At 37.4% G+C, this 20,353-nt stretch overlaps 1 protein-coding gene across 1 annotated transcript in view; it reads right to left on the bottom strand.

Annotated features, from left to right (window-relative positions):
* RIBC2 (RIB43A domain with coiled-coils 2) overlaps window positions 1–20,353 on the bottom strand; it is a 45,608-nt gene that overhangs the window by 9,029 nt on the left and 16,226 nt on the right. The window lies entirely within an intron of this gene.

The raw sequence follows: 20,353 nt of genomic DNA, 5'->3' as shown, positions 1-20,353 counted from the left end.
GAAAACAAATTCTGGATTTTATCAGTAATCTTGTACTGGATTACTAGATATACTAGATATGTATATAAATACATGTATTTATTTTCTAATTAGTCAGTAAGTTTTAGGTGTAATTCAGAATCCTAGTGTGCTAACTAGAAGACTTACTTAATGATGAACTCGGGCATGCTAATGATGAGCAGTGTGGTAGCATCTAGATAGACAGCGAATTACCAGATTTTTCTTGACTACTTATCCCTTCCTTTGTAGATTTATGCTAATACAATAATGTTATCTTTAAGGTCCTAAACTTACATAAATCTCATAAGCTTGAATAAAAAAGGATTAATTGCTATAATAGCATTAAGCTGAAGTTAACACTGTAAAATATACTCTTCTGAAATCCCTGGAATTCATTAAAGAACTGTATATAAAGCACTGTAGCTGTGGTGGACTGACTGTTAATCTAATGCATATGCTCTGAGAATGTCCATTCATACATAAATTCTTAGAAGAAATATTTGAAAGCATTAATATAATCTTGGACAGCAATATTGTTCTAGGTCTTAGACTGTTTAGTTTGAGGTTTTAAGAAATATATTCATTAAGTAACCACATAATTTTTTGTTGAGTATTAGCTGAATAAAGAAAAACAGTTGATTTTTTAGGAAAAAAGATATTCTGAAGGTTTACACGTTCTGAAGTGTCGTAAGATCCTCAGTGAATTAGCAAAAGCAGAGAGCACTATTGTACCCAAATAAACAAGATAGCACATTCATAGAATAGTTAACTAAAGCGCAGATGTCAATATAATTTTACTGGAATCATAACTTGCTAATTTGTTTGTGTGATATTTTATGCTCAAGTTCTCAAGGACGTAAGATACAACGAGGTATATATGCCTGATTGCAATTCAGTCACATTGGGAAGACAGGCTCCCTGACATCAGCTCTAAGTTCCTTCTTTGTTACCTATATAGCCTAGTAACATAGAATACTCCCAAGCATAAATACAGGATGAGCAAAGAATGGCTTGAGAACAGCCCAGAAGAGAAGGATTTGTGGGTGTTGGTACACGAAAGGCTCAACATGCACCAGCAATACGGCAGTTAAAGCTCAGAAAGCCAACAGTACCCTGGGTTGCATCAAGAGAAACACGACCAGTAGGTCGAGGGAAGTGTCTCTGCCCTTCTACTCTGCTCTCGTGAGACCCCACCTGGAGTACTGCATCCAGTTCTGGGGCCCTCAACACAAGAAGGACGTGGAGCTGTTGGAGCAGGTCCAGAGGAGGGCCACAAAGATGGTCAGAGGGCTGAAGAATCTCCCCTACAAGGACAGGCTGAGAGAGTTGGAGCTATTCAGCCTGGAGAAGAGAAGGCTCTGGGAGATGTTATAATGGCCTTAAAATACCTGAAGGGAGCCTACAGGAAAGCTGGGGAGGGACTTTTCATAAAGGCAGGTAGCAATAGGATGAGGGGAAATTGTTTTAAACTGGAAAAGGGTAGATTTAGACTAGATATTAGAAAGAAATTCTTTACTGTGATGAGACACTGGAACAGGTTGCCCAGTGAGTTTGTGGATGCCCCCTCTCTGGAAGCATTCAAAGCCAGGCTGGATGGGACTCTGAGCAACCTTGTCTAGAGGGAGGTGTCCCTGCCTATAGCAGGGGGTTGGAACTAGATGATCTTACAGGTCTCTTCCAACCAAAACCATTCTGATTCTATGATTTTATGGCTATCATTCTAATTAGGTAACATTAATCCTTACTGTTTTCGAAAAGAGAAAAATTGTTTGCACTTCATATATTCCCAGCACAAGCATTCAGCATCTGGAGCTGAGCAGAAGAAACACATCTATGGATTCAAACCAAAGGTATACTTTACCTAGTATCTTTTCTCTAACAGTAGCCATAAGTGGATTCTCAGAGAAGAGTAAGTAATAGGAGCAACAGAGCAGATTTTAATTTCCCTTAATAGTCCCTCAGCCTTCAATTATATTCAGGTCATGTTCTTTCCAGAGTTTAATGGAATTTTTCTACTTAGTAAACTTCAGTGGGTTTCTCTACAACGTGTTTGTCCACTCTCCCTTAAAATACATGTAAATGTTGAGCACATGTAATGCTTAGATATCTTAGTCTATTTAACGTGATGGACCTTCACTCTTGTATGACTAGGGACAGTGAATATCTCATCCCCATAGAGAGTCTCCATGAAACTCAGGATTCTATAAGTTTCTATCATCAGCCCTCTATGTCATTCTTTTCCAAGTTAAAAATGCCTAGTCTCCTTTGGTAAAAACTGTTCCATATTTTCAACACCATTTTTGCCTTCTTTTGAACTTTTTTCCAGTTTTAATATCCTCCTTTTGGAGATCAAGGGATCAGAACTTGCACAGCATTTAAAACACAGCTGAACTATAGATGCTGAGGGTGGTACAGTGGTGTTCTGTTTTGTTTTCAGTTCTGGAAATGCCTAACAGTTGATTTATTTTTTTGTATGTCATTGAGCAATGAATCAATGCTTTCATGAAACTAAAGATCATAACCTCAGAATCTTGCTCTTGAGTGGTAACAGCTGGTTCAATTTTATACATGACTCCATTTGTTTTCACTGTGTGTATCACTTGACATCTCTCTACCCTGAATTTCAACTGTCATTTTAATACTTTGCATCTCAGCTTTAATAAGTTCTTTACTGATTTCTCATTTCTGCCTTGAATAGCAGAGTATTTTCCACAAACCTTTTCCATTCACCATTCACCCCCACTTCTAAGCTATTTATGAATATGTTTAGTAGAGTAGACCTTGACACAGACTCCTACCAAACTTTACCAGTGACCACAATTGCAAAACTGACTTTGTATTCTTATTCTCCGATAATAATGGTTCAGAAAATCAGAAAACCCTGCTTGCTATCTTAGCACTTTTGTCAAATACAAATTGATATATGGGCAGCATTCACTGCAAATTAGTAGTAGTGTGCTAATTGAAGCTGAGCTCAGTATTCAGCTCAACAAGATACTCTTAATCCTGCTCATTTACGTTCAGGGTGCATAGTCTGAAAGGGAGAAAAGTTATGTTGCACCTTTTACTTTTATACGTCAGATCCTCAAGAAAATAGAATGCCTTATTCCATTTGACTTCCTTGCATAGATATGCAACTGAATTACCATCTTCTAAACTTCCACTCAGGATCAAGAAAACAGGAAAGAGAGTTTGTTGTGCAGTAAGAGAGATTCTCAAAGCAGAATAAGCCATTCTCTGCTTCTGAAACTTGCACACACAGCTCAATTAGAAGACAACATCTTCCAGAGCACAGACATGGTTTTGCTGATCTTCAGTCTACACCAGCAGTTTTGCTGTACGACATAGGCATGCTATTGATACAGTTTTTAATATTAGATATCTTAGTTTGTAAAAGTAGCTGCTGCTAATATTTGATGTATGTCAGTCAAATTTGTATACCACTATTTTACTCCTCCCTGTTGGAAAACTGTTAGCCTTTTACTTTCATCCTAATGCACAATTTTGTGAGCCAAAATCACAAGTGTTACTGAAAATGTACAATTAAATGATTTACTCATTTTCTTTAATTCATGAGAAGGGAATATAATGAAATATAAAGAAATAAATGATTAATTGTGAAAATCTAGAAATCTGGAAGGCTAAACTTGTTTGGGAAACAAATTCGCACAGCTATTGCTTGAAATTTTCATAGGCAGAGTAAAAAATCTTCAAAAAATAAAAAAAAAACAAAAAACCCACACCCCAAAAACCCAACAGCATTTAACTGTGTCTCTTCTTCCTCCTTCAATTTGAATGGGATTATGGGATTTAAAAGTAATTGTACTAGCTAAACTAGCATTTTAAATGTGATACCCACAGCCAGTGTCCATAACCAGCTGTACTGTCATCTAATCTTTACGCATCACATTGGCTCATAATCCCTAAAAAATTAATTCTGAACAGAGCTATTCACTAGAAAGTGAATTCAAGAGGCGTACAAGGATGCTAGTGCTACTAATGCTACTAATGCTAGTGTCACAGCCTGTCCTGGATGTGGCAGCAGATTTACACATGCCGAAAAATCAATTTCATTTTATTCTATTTTAATGAATGCTACTTTACTACAGATTTTCTGCAAAAATGAACCGATGGCAGGAGTGCAATGGTGTGCTCCTCCCTGCCCCCGTAAATAGTGAGCAGCCCAAGAACCACTTGAGTTCAGTCCTCAATTTCTTCTAAATATTGTGAAGATTGAGCGAATATAGTCACAGGATGGATTATGTAGAGTAATTGGTAGTGACTGATTGAGATGGCCACCTCTTTAGAAAAGGTACAGCTCTGAGGAAACCTCCAGGGTGGAATGTGGTGAATATGCAAGGAATCTGTTCCATGACAGTTCCCTAAGCAAGACAAACTCGCAGCCTTAAATGTTAATAACACTACGGCAGCTTGGTATGCTGACTCTAAGAGATACAGCATGGAGGGTAAAATGGAGTGCAGACATCATGGACCAGACCCTGTGCTAATGCAGCAGGGATAGGAACTCAGTGGTACTACGAAACTGATAGATTGATTCCATAGCTGTCATCCTGAGTCAACAGTTTTCCATTTTCCACAGCACCAACTGCAACAAAGATAGGTATGACTAGAGTCGCTCAAGCTCCACCTGAAAGTAAGAAAATAGTATAAAAATTGCTTAAGAGGTACTTGGGGAAGATAACATCACAGGTGAGTCAGGAGGATATTGCTGACTTCTGGGACCAGCCCTCTCCTCCTCCCCAAAAGGGCACCTAGTAGGTAAGATTTGCACATACTAAGTGCATCCCAGGAAAATTTAGAAATCTCTGTAGAGTTATTCCATAGTTTAATGTGTTCCTGGTCAGCTGTATTATTCACATTCTTGGTACACGCACATGCTCTGCGGACAGTATATTTATCACTGGCAATACAAGAGCTCTGAGCAACTTGATCTAGCTGTAGAGGTCCCTGTTCATTGCATGGGAATTAGATTAGATCACATTTAAAGGTCCCTGCCAATTAAAACAACTCTACGATTTTATGAAAATAATTTGCATTCTGTTGCTCCAATAAGCAGCACTCTTCATTAATCTAGCCTTGAGAGTTTTCACTGAGCACGACCAAACTCCTTTTAGGGTAGCCATGATACCTCATTCAAACGCAATCAGACTTGCAGAACCTAATCAGGTATCACTCAGAGTCTAACTCCATTCACCCCCCCGCCCCTCTGATAATTGAGGACAAGCTGGAAATGAAGGGGGTTTCTTTTCTGCCAAACTTCTTTACCCCTTAATGCAACTAGGAGGTATGGAGTAAAGAACACAAGTTTGTGAAGATATGTTGCTCACATCTTTTGGTAATAACCAGAGTCCAGTCAGCTCTCAAGTGCGGAAACCATATGGTATACTTCACAAACACTCTGAAAACAGTGCTGTGAAAACTACTTAAGACAGCAGGGAGCATGCTACAATTACAGCATTCTTACTGTATGCTTCAGCATGGACAAAAGAGGTAGCTATAGCAACCAGATGAAAATCTGAATATTTTAGGGGCAATTGCTGGGCCTTTGGCAATAGAAGTTGTGCACGTGAGTGGATAACTTTTTGCCCTTTAGTGGTTGTAATATAACAGATGTTACAATTACATACAACTATAGAGAAAAAAAGTTGGGACTGGGTTATTAGTTAAATTTCCAATGTACTGTAACCACTTTAGACTGAAAGGTGCTGTGAGTTTGATTTGTCTGCATAGAAAAGCAGATATTCAGTACCCCACACCCTATCATACCGACAGGCTTATCTTCAATGTTAGTTTGAAATATAATTTACCTACCTCTTCAGTGCCCCTGTGAGATTCAAGACATTTCCAAAAGAGAGGAATCTTCTCAAGATTTCCTTAGAAGTTCAGAATCTCAATAAAAATCCCTCCTTTCTCCATAAAAACACTGTAACTTCATACTGCATTCATACTGCATTTCAATATCAGGTAACAACTATTCCCAAGACAATAGAAAAGTCAGCTATAAAAACCTAATTAGGGGTAACTGATCATGAATTGCCTTGGCAAATGATGGCAAATACTTCCCACTGTGAAATGCTGCTTCCTTGGGAATCACTAATGTTATGTGACATTCTAGGGAACTAGTGAAAAGTGACAATATGCCAGCATTGTGTATGCAGCGCACTGTCAAATGTGCAAAACAGTTAAACAGTTTTTACCTTGGCATATTAGAATTTCTTGCTTGACATTTGTTCACACTTGTTCTATTTTACTGCAACTGAATTTCAACAGTTACCTTTTGCATTTAACTCCTGCTTGATTTCTAGCTAGGTTGGTAAATTCTTGTAAACAAGATGTCTTACAAGACAAATAGGAAAGGCTTAAAAAAAAAAAAAGAAAAAGAAAAAATGCAGGAAAAAATGGATTGTATAATACACCTTTTTCCCCCTCCCCCCCTCATGCAGTCACACTTCTGTCTCTTGTACATTCTTGCTACCTGGGTCAGATTCAACAGACACATGAATATCCAAAAACATAATTAACTTCCATTAAGGCCTGTGATGACAGGTACTTGGATAAAGAAAGACCATCTCTGATCTAAGTTTGCTACTTAATTAGATGGCAGAGAATTTTGATATGAGAGGTACTGGGTGAGAGAGATAACATACCAATTTCTCAGCCTTGGCCGAAGCCAAGTTAGCCTAAAACTTCTTAAGACTCCAAAGTTGAGACAAAAGTATGTATGAAGCAAGCACTATTCATCATTATTTTGCAGATAATTTTATAAAAAAAAACATTAGCAATCCACTTAGTAATTGGCATTGCAAACTGCATTATGCAGTTCCCTCAAAGATTCTCAGAAACAGAAAAAGTAATCCAGATAGACAGCATAATTTCAGTTTCACACCAGGAAGATTGCACTGCAGACTGATGTTTAGTTAATTCTGGCAGCTCTGATGTTAAGCAGATTTGGCATCATGCTGTGTGAAAGTATATTAGTTTCTAATTGCTGGGAGCAGATCTGTGAACTGGAATGTGACACCATGCACTTTTGTATGTAAGAGGTCTACTATACTTACTGTTGCAACTGAATATGAGCAATCAGATCTTTGATTCTGTCATTAAATCAGAGTAAACATCATTTCATAAGATGGAAGATAACAAAAGAAAATCCTGCTTTTCTAAATGACAAGTTGTGTAGCATCTACAACTGCATGGCTGCCTCACCTAGTAACAATGCTACTGTATCCATACTATTGCTGAGGAGGGAATACATACACTGAGTCTTAAATATGTTCTTCACATTCCACAATAGTCCGGAATCACAGAAACATAGAATGGCTGGGTTGAAAAGGACCACAATGATCATCTAATTTCAACCCCCTTGCTATGTGCAGGGTCACCAACCACTAGACTGGCTTTTTCTACCAGCAGTAAATTCATACTATGTATTGTATACATCCTCACTAGATAAAGAGGAGGGGAAAAGATAAAGGTACTAGGCTGCCCAGAGCCACATCAAGCTTGAATATTCTAACTCAACTGGGAAGCAGTGCTGTATTGTAGCAGCAGAGGAAAAAGTACAATCTTGCCTGTCTCCTAAACAATAGTACCTTTCCTCCTATGTCTATTGCAGTCTATTGGCATTATTTATGCAGCTGGGAGTGTTTTTATCCTGTTGAACTGATAGAAAAACAATGATCCTGCTTCTCATGCCACTATCAAGAATGCATAATACCTGTCTTTGGAAGAACTACACTTTATATGTTCCTTGCTATGGATTCAGTATGAGGAGAGAATTAGCAACTTTGGCTATTAAAAAACAAAAAACAAAAAAACCCCACAACACTGCATAAATTTTGAAAACAGTACTACGTTCTGAAACCCTAAACTCTTCCCAAAAGAATTTAAAACTTTCTAGTTCTGCAAATACAATGTTTACCCCACCAAGAGTTTTTTGCTCTCAATAAATAGCTGTTATTTTTATTATAATACTCATTTAACATTTCCTCCCACCCCCCTGTTACTACTTCAGATTTTTTCTGTTCCTTTTGTATTTTAATGTTTTTCCTTTCTCTTTCTCCTACATAAGGCCTTTTGAGACTTTAATAACATAGAAAAACAAATGAAAGCAATAGATAATCAACCCATGGGATGTAACAATCTACTTTTGTTTGTATATTACTTCAGAAATGACTTGTGTATTACTTGCCTTGGTAGCCATTCAAATAGCCTGGAAGTTATGCTTTACAGCACTATTGTATGGAGCTGACGTACAAATGTTCCCTTGTTTCACTGAACATTACAATGACATTTAGATGAAAAGATGTTTCGATACACAGATGAAAATTTTATCTGGAAAAGAAAATCTACTTCATATATCTATCCACTGTTTCCACTTCTATCTACCCGCTGTTTAAAACTTCTCTTTAATCACAGCCAATTCTCTTTTCTCCTCCAATCTTCCTTTCTTGTTTTCTTCTCGTCATTTTTCCTGGACACTACATAAATATTAAGACAAGTTACATTAAAATAGCAAAACTAAACTTGGTTTCTGGCATTTTTTTCCTTGTCATTATTTGAAGCAGATGTTTAAAAAGATACAAACTCCTGTGGGTGTTTCTCATGGTTGAAGAAATTATATTCTTTTCCCACCCCATGTAGTTTTATTGGAGACAAATACAGATGCAAATTTTCTTCAGCTAAACCTGTTAAAAATTCCTCCTGCAAAAGAAAACAACTTGTTACCTATATTCAAACTCATGAGAACTTCTCAATGAAACCTTTTCTACTCAGCTAAACATGATTAAAAATGCCTAAAGAGTGCCAACTTATTAGGGGAGCAATGCAGATAAACTGATATATACAGAGTAATTGCATAGACTTTATTCCATGAGAAGACTTGTAAATTATGAAAAGTTAATATGGTTCTTGGTTTTCTTCATCATTCCTCACTTCTCCTCTACCCATTAGCTGTTAGGGGCAGAGAAATTAATGGATTTGGATAGTGACAGTAACAACTCTGAACTAAGACTCGTTATGTCTGCTGAATGTATTTTGCTTTCAGGATTCCTGAATAGATATCAGTTTAATCAGATTGGAACACTTGTATATTGATGCAGCTATTACACATATTTTCTCTACACGTTCCAGAAAACATAGCTAAAAATTAGAAATACCCTAGAAATACTTATTTAGAGAAACCTTCCATGAAAAGTAAGAATAGAAAGCCTTCTCTGGTACCTAATTTTTACACAACTTACTCAGAGCACGAAGATTCAGCGTTCAAATCTTCTCCTTCTCTTGCACGTAGTCCTAATTCAGGTTGTAATATGACAGTACTATGCAGAAAGATTATCAGAATTTGATTATTCTGTGCATCAATGACCTCACATTTTAGCATCTTAAAACTATTAACATGGCTCCACTCTAAAGATAAACAACAGTTTCTAGACACAACAACAGCTTTTGTTTGCATAAATGTTTTTTACTGAATTTGAAGAACATTTGAAAACCATACATTCTTTGTTTAAAGTTACTTGCCAGGAATGAGAACAACATTTGGGCTCCAAGCTTAGTGATATCATTGCTGAAGAATGATATGACTCACCCACCTACTTAAAATTTAGAATGCTGTGTGTTTAAAAAAGGTAATCTTCATTGTATGTTCAAATCTCACATTTACATTTCCTAGAGGATACATCTTCTCTATCTTTAGATGTCAAACAGATTCTGCAGGAGATAAGGCTCACAGTTTGTCACTGTGTACTGCACAAGTAGGAAAAACAAGACTGAAAAATTGTTCATTAAAGGGAAATATAACAATTTGAATTATCTATTGGATTAGGCCAGTGATTCATTTATTGCAATATTCTGCCTTTGACAGTAACTTTCATTTTATGTTTCGGAGAAAAGAAAGAATCTACCCATGATTGTGTTGTCTTTCTACCTCTAAATATTAGCTCCTGAGCCAGTAAAACTTGAGTGTGTAACACCTTTAAGCATGAATAATTTCCTACTCTTAACATGCTCCAGTGATTCATCAGATGGTGGTCTTAATAACTGCCTTGAGACTCAAAACATGACTGTTTATGTAATAATTTTTTCAAAATACCTAAAGCAGTTCCATGGATTCTCATTAACCATATAGATTAAGAGAATCTAAGGTTGTCTACCCTCGAGATTCTATTTCATCACATTTTGTATTGATTTCAAATTTTTCCTTCTAAGTTTAAGTATACTGTCTTTGTTTTGTTAATTACCTTTTATCATGTTTTCTGAGAATGAATAAAATGCCTGTTCACTTTTCCTATGTTCACAGCTATACTATTTGTGGAAAGCTTGAAAGTATGGAGACAGCTGAGGCAGCCCAAATCAAGACTAATTTAGTTCGCAATTCTGTATGAATATACCTGTTCTACTTTCAAATCTAGCTGCATTTCAAAATGCAGTTCGTGTTATAACATGGCACAGAGGACAGGTAAGAAAAGTCCTCACAAACCTGAACAGGGTTTGTAATAAATCACCTGAATGTCCACAGAGAAGAACAGAACTAACAAGTCAGAATAGTATGAGACCTGTGATAGCTCAATGTACGGGTATATCAGCCTATCCATTTACCCAATAAAACTTGAAGTATATTGTAACTATCAATTTCTTACCTATTTTCTATCTTCTTAAAGCCACATACAATCTTCAATATATTTGATCTTTTTTATTCAGTCCCTCTGCTTAACCTGTCTTTATCATTGGAAAAAAAGAAATAATGTTATCTAACTAGAGCTGTGCAATAGCTTCTTCAAATTTCAAGGGAGCATAGAAGGTAAGAGTTGGCGTAACATAAGTGTACATTTGTTTCTCTCTATGCTGTTATTTTCATTTTGCATACTGGAAATATAAGAGCAGAAAGCTTAAAGAATATTATTGTGGTCAGACATGAAATGCATAGTAGACAGAGAGTATACCATCAAGGTCTTAGGTGTTCTAAGTTATTGCACAGACAATTTTGTGAAATTCAATGTCTTTTTTCTTACTCTCATTTCTCATCTCCAAAATCCTTCATCTCAACCTCTTTAGCTTGGGGCTGTTCAGCCTGAAGAAGAGAAGGCTTCAGGGAGACCTAATAGAGGCCTTTCAGCATCTAAAGGGGAGCTACAGGAAAGAGTAAGACAGTTTAGCAGGATCTGTTGCGATAGGACAAGGGGAAATTATTTCAAACTAAAAGAAGGAAGATTTGGACTGGATACAAGGAAAAAGTTCTTCACAATAAGGTGGTAAAGCACAGCAACAGGTTGCCCCTTCCATGGAGATATTCAGCATCAGGTTGGATGGGGTTCTGAATGACCTGATCTAGCTATAGATGTCCCCATTCATTGCAAAGAAGTTGGGCTATGTGGCTTTTAAAGGCCCCTTCCAACTCAAATGATTATGTGACAAGAAAATAGTTCTTCTAGGACTTAGCAGGTGGAGGAGACCAAGATTTTTCCTGTTCCCTAAGCCTTGGTATGTTGAGCTATAAATTACTATCTTCAGGGCATATTTATCCCCCCCTCTCCCCCAACAGATACAAAACATTTTTTCTTTAGCATAAGTTATATTTCCAAGATACTATTACTTCAAAGTCTTTTCAGCCTTCCTCATGTCTAGTTAAGTTCTTTCCTCCTCTCTGATACATTTCCTCCTAAGCAGGACTTCTGCAGCACTTTTATAGACAGGCTAAGCTTCAAACTGAGGCTGCCTTTGAGGCTTAAGAGGGGAAAGAAAATTGCAAGTCAAAACATTGCTGAGAGTTCCTTCTGTTTTTATACTGAAGAAGCTTAATCACTTTTCATGGTTTGTTAATTCCAACATGGAATGTAACTTGAAATACATGCTCTCTTGGTAGCCTGTAATTTTTTCATCTCTACACAAGCTGGTTCTTGGGTACAATTGTGCAGGAAGAATTTTGAAGATTTCTGTTTAACCCCATAGTAGAAGTACTCAGACTGTATGTTTCCCAAACATCCTTCTGTCAGAAACTGTAACCTTGCATTATCTCAGTCTTGGGTGCATATTACTTCTCATCTTTGGGAGAGGATTATCAAAGCTGTACACCTTTTCACTTTCATATCATGCCCGCAGCCAACAGGATCTGTAATCACAACGGAAACTTCGGTGAATCCTGCCCTATTTTGTTCAGAAATTCCCCTTAAGAGGCTCAAAAGTGTAGAAACCAGAAATAGCAGTTAGCTGCATAATTTACCCTGATTTTAATGCGGCCATCCTTTAAAATTTGTGGAGTTTTTCCCACCAATATTATTATTTTTTATTTTATATATTTATTTTTGTATTTACAGTTCTGTTTCTTGGTTAGATATCTGAAAACATACAGGATCCTAGTTATGTAGTGTGAAATCTGTTATATATCTGCATATATAATCTCTCTGTCATCGAGAGCAGCTGCTTTAGAGGCAGCCCAGCCCAAACTGGAGCTACTGATCTCAAAATACAAGTGGGTTTCAGAGATTTCCTTTACCAGGGAAACAGAGAACAGGTGCTCTCCTGAGAGGGGCTGACACAGCATAGGTGTTGCCAGAGAAAACAGAGACTATATTCATATGCCTAAAAAAAAAGCATCAGGGAGGACAGCACTCAAGGTCAGGCTGGATGGGGCTTTCAGCAACCCAGTTTAATGGTTGGTGTCCATGCCTAAAGCAGTAGGATTGGAACTAGGTGATCTTAGAGGTCCCTTCCAACCCAAACCATTTTATGATTACATTAGATGCTACCAAACAATGCCTTGTCCTAGTACTGACTGGAAAGCAGTAATTAAAAAATGCTGTTTCCTCATTTGTTGTCAGTTGTTGTCACAAGTCATAACTTTATATAGTGTGTTAATATTTTTTTTCAGAAAATACAAACCCTTTATATATAATTTTCCTGTTGTTTTGTTAACAAAAACAGGTAAAGAGCAAGTACTTTTTAAAATGGGAACAAAGCTTTTACATGAAAGCATACATTATGCAACATAAACTTTACTAAAATTTTAGCACCCATGTTAATTTGGTGGTTCTTTGAAAGCTTTACAGAGATTCTTCATTTACTTTTGATTTCAGATAGGCTAAAATATGTATTTGTGCATTTTTATTTTTATTTTTTTACTATACAGTCACTTGTTGATTGTTTGGATCTATTTCCTATTCCTTCCAGATCTTGAGATGTAAAGCCATTTCTCACCATCTGTTTGGGACATTATCTTTTCATGTTCTCTTTAATATAATCCTTAGAGTTGGAAGGGACCTCTGAGGGCCATCTAGTCCAACTAACCTGCAATGAACAGGGACGTGCACAGCCAGATCAGGTTGCCCAGGGCATGATCCAGTCTCACCTTGAAAATCTCCAGGGATGAGGCAACAACCTCATCACTAGGCAACCTGTTCCAGTGCCTTTTTCCTTGTATCTAACCTAAATCTACCCTGTTTGAGCTTGAAACCATTTCCCCTTGTTCTATCACTATGGACCCTGTCCCCTCTTTCTGTAACTTCCCTTCCGATACTGGAAGGCCACCGTCGGATGACCTCACAGTCATCTCTTCTCCAGATTGAACAGCCCCAGCTCTCTAACTCTCTCTTCATTACCGGATATGTGAACCCAATAAAATAGGTGTTGTCTTCTCTGTCTAGTTTGTAGAAAGTATACCTACTGAAGGCATTACGCTGAGCTTGGAAGGTGGGAAAGAGAAGAGGAAAAGAAAGTGGATGGAATCCTGGTTCTGCCCAGGGATTGAATTTTTACATACTATATATCTTTCATACATACACATATGTGCATCACCAGAGCTCTCGTTTGAACCATACATGACGTATGCTTCTGGTTCTGAAGGAATTGTAACATATACTGCTAAGGTCTCAAAATAGAAAAGCTAGGAGCTTTGAGACCCTTAATGCAATTCATAGAAGAAACAATCTCTTTCCCAACTCTGCACCATCTGCATAACACTTGGGTAGCCTTGGCAGAATCTCTCATTCTTCAGTGTCTGAGGCTTTCAATGAAAACACATTTTTCTTTGTAGAAAACAAGCTTATGATCTCTGTTGGAATTAGCTCTGTTGAGAATCATCCCTCCAGAAGCCCAGTCATTTTTTATTTATTTAAAGTCAGCAGGAGATAAACAGATGGCTTTGAAAACTGCATTTTCATTTATATGGATGCATATTCATCTATATCACAGAATCACAGAATTGTAGGGGTTGGAAGGGACCTCTAGAGATCATCGAGACCAACCCCCCAATATATGCAGACATTACATGCTCATGCACATACATATTGGTAGGCTAAGGAATTGATCCACTGCAATTAGACTTAGGGAGACCTGAATCTTTCAAGAATAACTCAAACTTGTTAGTACTTGAGACTGTTAGTCCAGCAGGAGCATGAACTTGGAAAACGAGCACATGCAAAAGGACATGCTGTAAGACAGACAGCTTTTTCCAGCTAGATGGGTTGCTGATCACTGAGCAACAGACATGTAAAATAATAAAACTCCAATTACTATGTTGCTGTGCAGTTTCTAATACCCAAGACTTTTCATAGAGTACATTATTAAGCTATCCAGTTTTACTGCTTTCTTACCCATGTATTCACTCATTACCTCACTCACCCTGTTGCCAGAGGAGTGTTGTTGGTTTCAAGTATTCTAACTTATTTTCCTGACATCTGTGTATCAACATCTCATCATTTAGTTGTCTGTGATAACATAAGGAGCAAGTAAGTTAATATTACAAATGAAATCTTTTGTTTAAAAAGAAAAAAAAAACAAAAACATAAAACCAACATATTTATGTTACTTGCTGTTCCTTCTTGTCAATTTTTCCCCGCGTATGCAGTTTTTTTTCCAAATCTTCCAAAGCACTTTCAATTACTGAAGTTGTATAATTAAACTCTTAAAGCATGTTGATGGAAGAACACCGTAGAAAATTTTATAAAGCTCAAAGCTGAGTAATTTTCATTTTTTACATGCTGACTCATAAATAGATAGCTAGTGCTCATGGTATTTTTTCTTTGTAAAACTTATTTCAAGCGCCACCACTATCACAGCAAATGTTCTGTCAGGAAAACCAGACCACATACCGAACTGCTGCTTTGTTTCAACTTGGCATAAAGATGATACATCTAGATCCTCAGTATTTCCATTCTTCTATTTTATTGCAAAATGGCATAATTAGATTAGATAAAGTATTATTATGAAAGATTGGTTTAAAAACAACTCTTATCCATCTTTTCTATGGATAGAAAGAAGGAGGCTGTTAGTCTTCAGAGTTTAATGAAAGTATTTTTTGCTGTGCTAACAGCAATTGTGCAATTTCTACTATGACGTCTAGTAGCTGTTGTTTATTTTCTGTGGTTTCTTCTACAGACAGAATTTTTATGGTTTCTTCTGTAAAGAATTAGGATTGCTAATAAGAAGCCACAGGAATTAGATTTGTCAGGGTCAAAGTTGCTTACAATTTTGCTAAGCAGCACTAGATCTGTGAGTGAGACTGTCCATAGAAAGGAAAATATTTAACAACACCCTCTCTTGACTATCAAATTCTCATGCAAATACTTCACAAGAAACTAATGCATATTTTTCTAGAATTGGGACATACCTATATTTACATGGCAGTCAATTTTCATGACCAGTGCCTTGTATATTTTAATCAATTCTCCTGGCAGGTAGTTAGTAAAAAAGAACGACTGCTTTAAACTGCAGTAAGAATTATCTTTCTGAAGCTGATTATATAAAATGCAGGGAGTACATACAATCTGTAAGGCATCTGTCTGTGCCTTGTAATAAATCTTGAAGAGCATAGTATTCTCCAAGAAATATTTAAACCAACAGAAAGCAGGATTAAGTCCTAAAATAGATTATCCAAAGATATATGCAGAGAAAGGCACAAAAGCATGTTAGTAATAACATAAATTTACAGAAAAGTAGTGGTAATGTATCTGGTTAATTAAAAAAGAAAAACAAAACAACAATCTAAAACAATCCAAAGATGCTGAATAAATTCCAATTTCAATAAAATTGCTTTCAAAAAAAAGCATCTAATGCTAATCATTTGAAGTACCCTTCATACTTTCATTCTATCTTCAGCCTTTGATTAGAATGGCTGCTAGGAAGTCAGCTTCTCCTGCCATTTGAAAAGCATTTCAATCCACTAATAACTGCAACGTAGCATCATTTGAAATATCACACACGGTTTACTAGAAGAGACCCACATTTCTTCCAAATTCACACAGAGCATTTACTTCCTTGAAGAATTGCAAGTACAATTGTACTGTACTAGGAGGTTGGGAATTAATGCAATATTCTCAGGAAAGAAATGTCCAGGTACATGAAAAGGAAATAAAGTACATTTAAAGTGGGAAAAGCAGAACCAACTAGGCTTCCTTAAGTGCTTTTATTTGTTCATTTGCACTACTAAAAGAACACTAGATAAGAAAGTACTCCTACCATCTCACTAAACTCTACAAATTAAGCTCAACTTTGTCCTTACAGCCAGAAAAACATGGAATCTCAGTAAAATTCAGTTAATTCTTTCAGCAAATGATTTTATTTTTATTCTAGTATCAAAATTTCTATGCCTGCTTGTCTATAAATATTCTTTGCCTTGTTGATTTGTTAATTTAATTTGTGATTATAGAACACAAGCCACTACATCACTAAGTTTTGAGGTTGATGTCATCTGGGAATTGAATTGTGCACCAAACACAACCTTAGCTGAGCATGAGTAAACAAAATCAGGTTAGGAGAAGAACGTGCTCTAAGAAGAGCTTTCCTTTCAAAAAAGTAACTCGAGATCCTTCTACAAATATGAAACACAATAGAAGATCACAGTTTCCTTACTGTTTTTTGCTTCCACAATCAGTTCTCAGTGTTTTAAAAGGCTACATTTACAACAATAGAAATCTCTTCAGCATTACTAACTTGAATCTCCACTACTTGCTTATGCAACCTGCCAAAGTAGCAAATAACTAAGAAGCGAACTCTTTCAGATCTGTATCAGTATGCCAACATCATACATGAAGATTCGCTCTCTATCAGTAGACATTTCTACTATTTGTATAGAATTAAGTTACCAGTGATTATATTAATAGCAGTACTGATGAAAAAAAACTATTGAGACATAAAACTGGAGTCAGAATAGTACTAATAAATTATTTTATATGGTCTGTTTACTTATAGTTGGATGGGGCCCTGGGCAGCCTAGACTAGTATTATTATGGAGGTTGGTAGCCCTGCCTGTGGGAGGGGTTTGGAGCTTGATGATCCTTGAGGTCCTTTCCAACCTGGGCCATTCTGTGATTCTATGACATTCTGTTCGGGTTTTTTAAGCCACAAACTTAGCTTGTTTCTTGTGACAATAGGAGGCAGTAGATACAGTTGCCTTTAACCAGTTTCAGATCAGTTTCAGTTTCAAGAAATGTAGGGGTCACAATTCATATTGAATTATCATAATAATAAAGAAGGAATTGCTTACCCCCTTTCCAAAGATCAGGGCTCACTAGAAACTCCTAAAGGAGGCAATCTCCAAGTAGAAATGCTTCCATTTCAGCTGTCAGCCCTTAAATGAGATTACAGGTGAGCATCTTGCACCTGCGCTCCCACAGCTGGCTGAGTCCTTCCCCAGGTACTCAATCACTGGTTCAGGCTATGATCCAATGGTTCTCATACAGTTCTCAACATATTTTGCTTAGGCTGGTGATAGACTTTAAACATCTTTCCCGTACAACGTGAACACGGTAACTTTTTAATTTTGATAGGAGTATTAAATTTTACTTCAGAGATGTCTTTCATCAACTACTGTCATGTTTAATTGCAGTAAATTGTGATATTACATTGACCAAAAAAGAGCTGAATCTTGACAGCTCACTTTTGATCCTAACCCTACTAATATCTGAAAGAAGATTTTTCTGGGTTTCACAAATTAGAGAAAGAGATAACAGTACATTATCACAACTTAGTGCCTCAGCCAAATAAATATCCTTGTAAAACAGCAAACAAATCAACAGACTTATATTTCCTTGAACTTTCAGTTAGCAGATAAAACTGGAAAATTTTTGTATTCTTGGCTGAAGATATCCTCATGCCAGTGGACAGCTTAAGAGGGTTTATTTGTTTTATTTATGTTGTCTCTCTCGCGTACATAAAAATAAAACCAATGAGAATATATTTTTAATAACATGACCTCTCAAATTCTTTTGCTAAAGATTATGAAAATTCCTACTTAATAAAATTACTGAAAAATAAATTATGCAAATTTAACTATCATTAAAATCTTAGAGAACAATGTTTCACCAAACATCATTGGGAAACTTTTTCAAGGATGCCTTCAGGGGTCAGTATCAGATGCTATGGCAAAAATAAACAAATCTCTGGAAGTTAAATGTAAAAATTACATACAGAAACAAAAGAAATTCAAGGATCTTTGCAGTAAACACATGACATTTGTAATAAATTCATTTCTGAATGCCTCAGTGGCAGGAAACCTGAAAGAGAAGCCCGTAAATGAAATTCATATGAGCAGCAGTTAGAAGAAGTAAGGTCATTGCAAAAACATTAAAAGATTTTATTGTGAGAATAGCGGAGGACAAGAGTGGTATTTCTGAATTAGAATACTTTCTTACATGGAACATAATGGAAGATGTCTCAAACAGTTATGCCACTTACAAAGTCTACAGAACAGGGTAATAAAATGGACAGTAACAGACTGCCAAGAATGAGCAGCCTCCTACTAATGTCCCTGACCTGGGCCCCAGGGAGGTAGCACACTTCCCTACAGGTAGGGTCTGGCCAACATATGGGGCCCTCTGTTCCTTAGAAGGGAGTCACCTATGACAATTACCTACTTCTTTCCTTCTCAGTGGAAGCAGTCTTGAGGTGTGGAGTCAACCACCTCACCGTAGGCAACCTCCTGGATGAACCTTCCATTGCACCCTTGAGTTCCAGAGCTTCAAACCTAGTATGTAGGGGCACTTGGGAATCGAGATAGATAGGGACAGGGTTTGCTTGCAATGCTGAGCTGGGACCTGTTTCCACCCCTGCTCATCTCATAAATCCCTTTCCTCTGCCCAATGGTGTCAGAACAGGGCATCCACCACTGTTTGGAGAGGTCTCACCCCAGTGCCTGTCTTGCAGGTATGGCAGTGAGTCACTCCACCACTCTATCTCCTCGCACTCCCTAATGATCCTTAACCTCTCTGCCTCCTCAAGCTCCACCATGTAACTGAGCAGATCATCCACTTGCTCACACTTCACACAAATTATATCCCTGCTGCCCTCCACTGGCAGCAACAGGCTCAGGCACTCCCTGAGCCACACATTTTTTTGGCAGGCACTCCATCTGAGTCACCATGTTCTTTTTGTCAAGAGTTTTGTGCCTCGTGGAAACCACAGACAGATTTGTTGTCTGGGAGGCAGTTCATAGGCAAACCACTGTCCTAAGTGGGGAGGAATAGTCCATATCCTCCCTGCTTGCCTCCCCCCAGGGAGAAACTGCCTGCATCGTGCCCATCTGACATGCCATGTCCTGTTTGCCACACTCCTGGTTGGCTGTACTCCCCAAGGCTGGGTTAATACACACAGAAAGTGTTAGGAATTGATCACTGTTTTCCCCTCAACATCATATCCTAACATGTATTCCATACCCTAATTACTTCGGTGATACTCCATGAAGACTATGTAAATGCCACCAATTTTCTGGTACTAGTATCTAACTAAATAGATTAATCATAAGGACAATACTACACAGCATTAGGAACATCTCATAGTTGTTCTGCTCACAAAGAAGCAGAATTGCTTCTGATAGGTTCATGGCAATACAAGGCAAAGTATTCAGAGGGAAGCCAGTAGTCATATAAAGAAAGAGGAGTTAGAACTTGCCCAACTAGTGATATCTGACTACACAGCATTCCACGTCGAGAAAGAGCTTAGTCCAAGACAGGCTCTCCCTACAGTAGCAGGCCCTTGTATGAGCCCAAGGCTCCACCTTGGGTCTACCCCTTCTAGTCATGTGGAGAGGAGTACAAAAATTTGCCTGTGCCCCCTAGGCCAGCCTCACCCCTTCACAAGGTGCTCAATCACCAGTTCAAGCCATGACCGAACAGGATACCTCCAACAGTATTTATAGCGTTTTTAAAAAGTTAAAAAATGATTTAAAAAATGTTAAAGATGGTCAGAGTCCTCTTACTTGAATTTCTATCATAGGGTAACTGAGAAGTTTATCCTTTTTCTATCTTCATATCAATGTTTTCAAGAAATTAAGCATATAAATACAAAAAGGATTTGATCGTATATTCCTTCCTTAAGGAAACTTAAATATCACCTCACTAGG

The sequence above is a fragment of the Meleagris gallopavo genome, chromosome 1 (genome assembly GCF_905368555.1).
Source record: "Meleagris gallopavo chromosome 1, MGAL_WU_HG_1.1, whole genome shotgun sequence".
In the NCBI taxonomy this organism is placed as follows: domain Eukaryota; kingdom Metazoa; phylum Chordata; class Aves; order Galliformes; family Phasianidae; genus Meleagris; species Meleagris gallopavo.
This window is presented reverse-complemented; position numbering and strand designations above follow the sequence as displayed.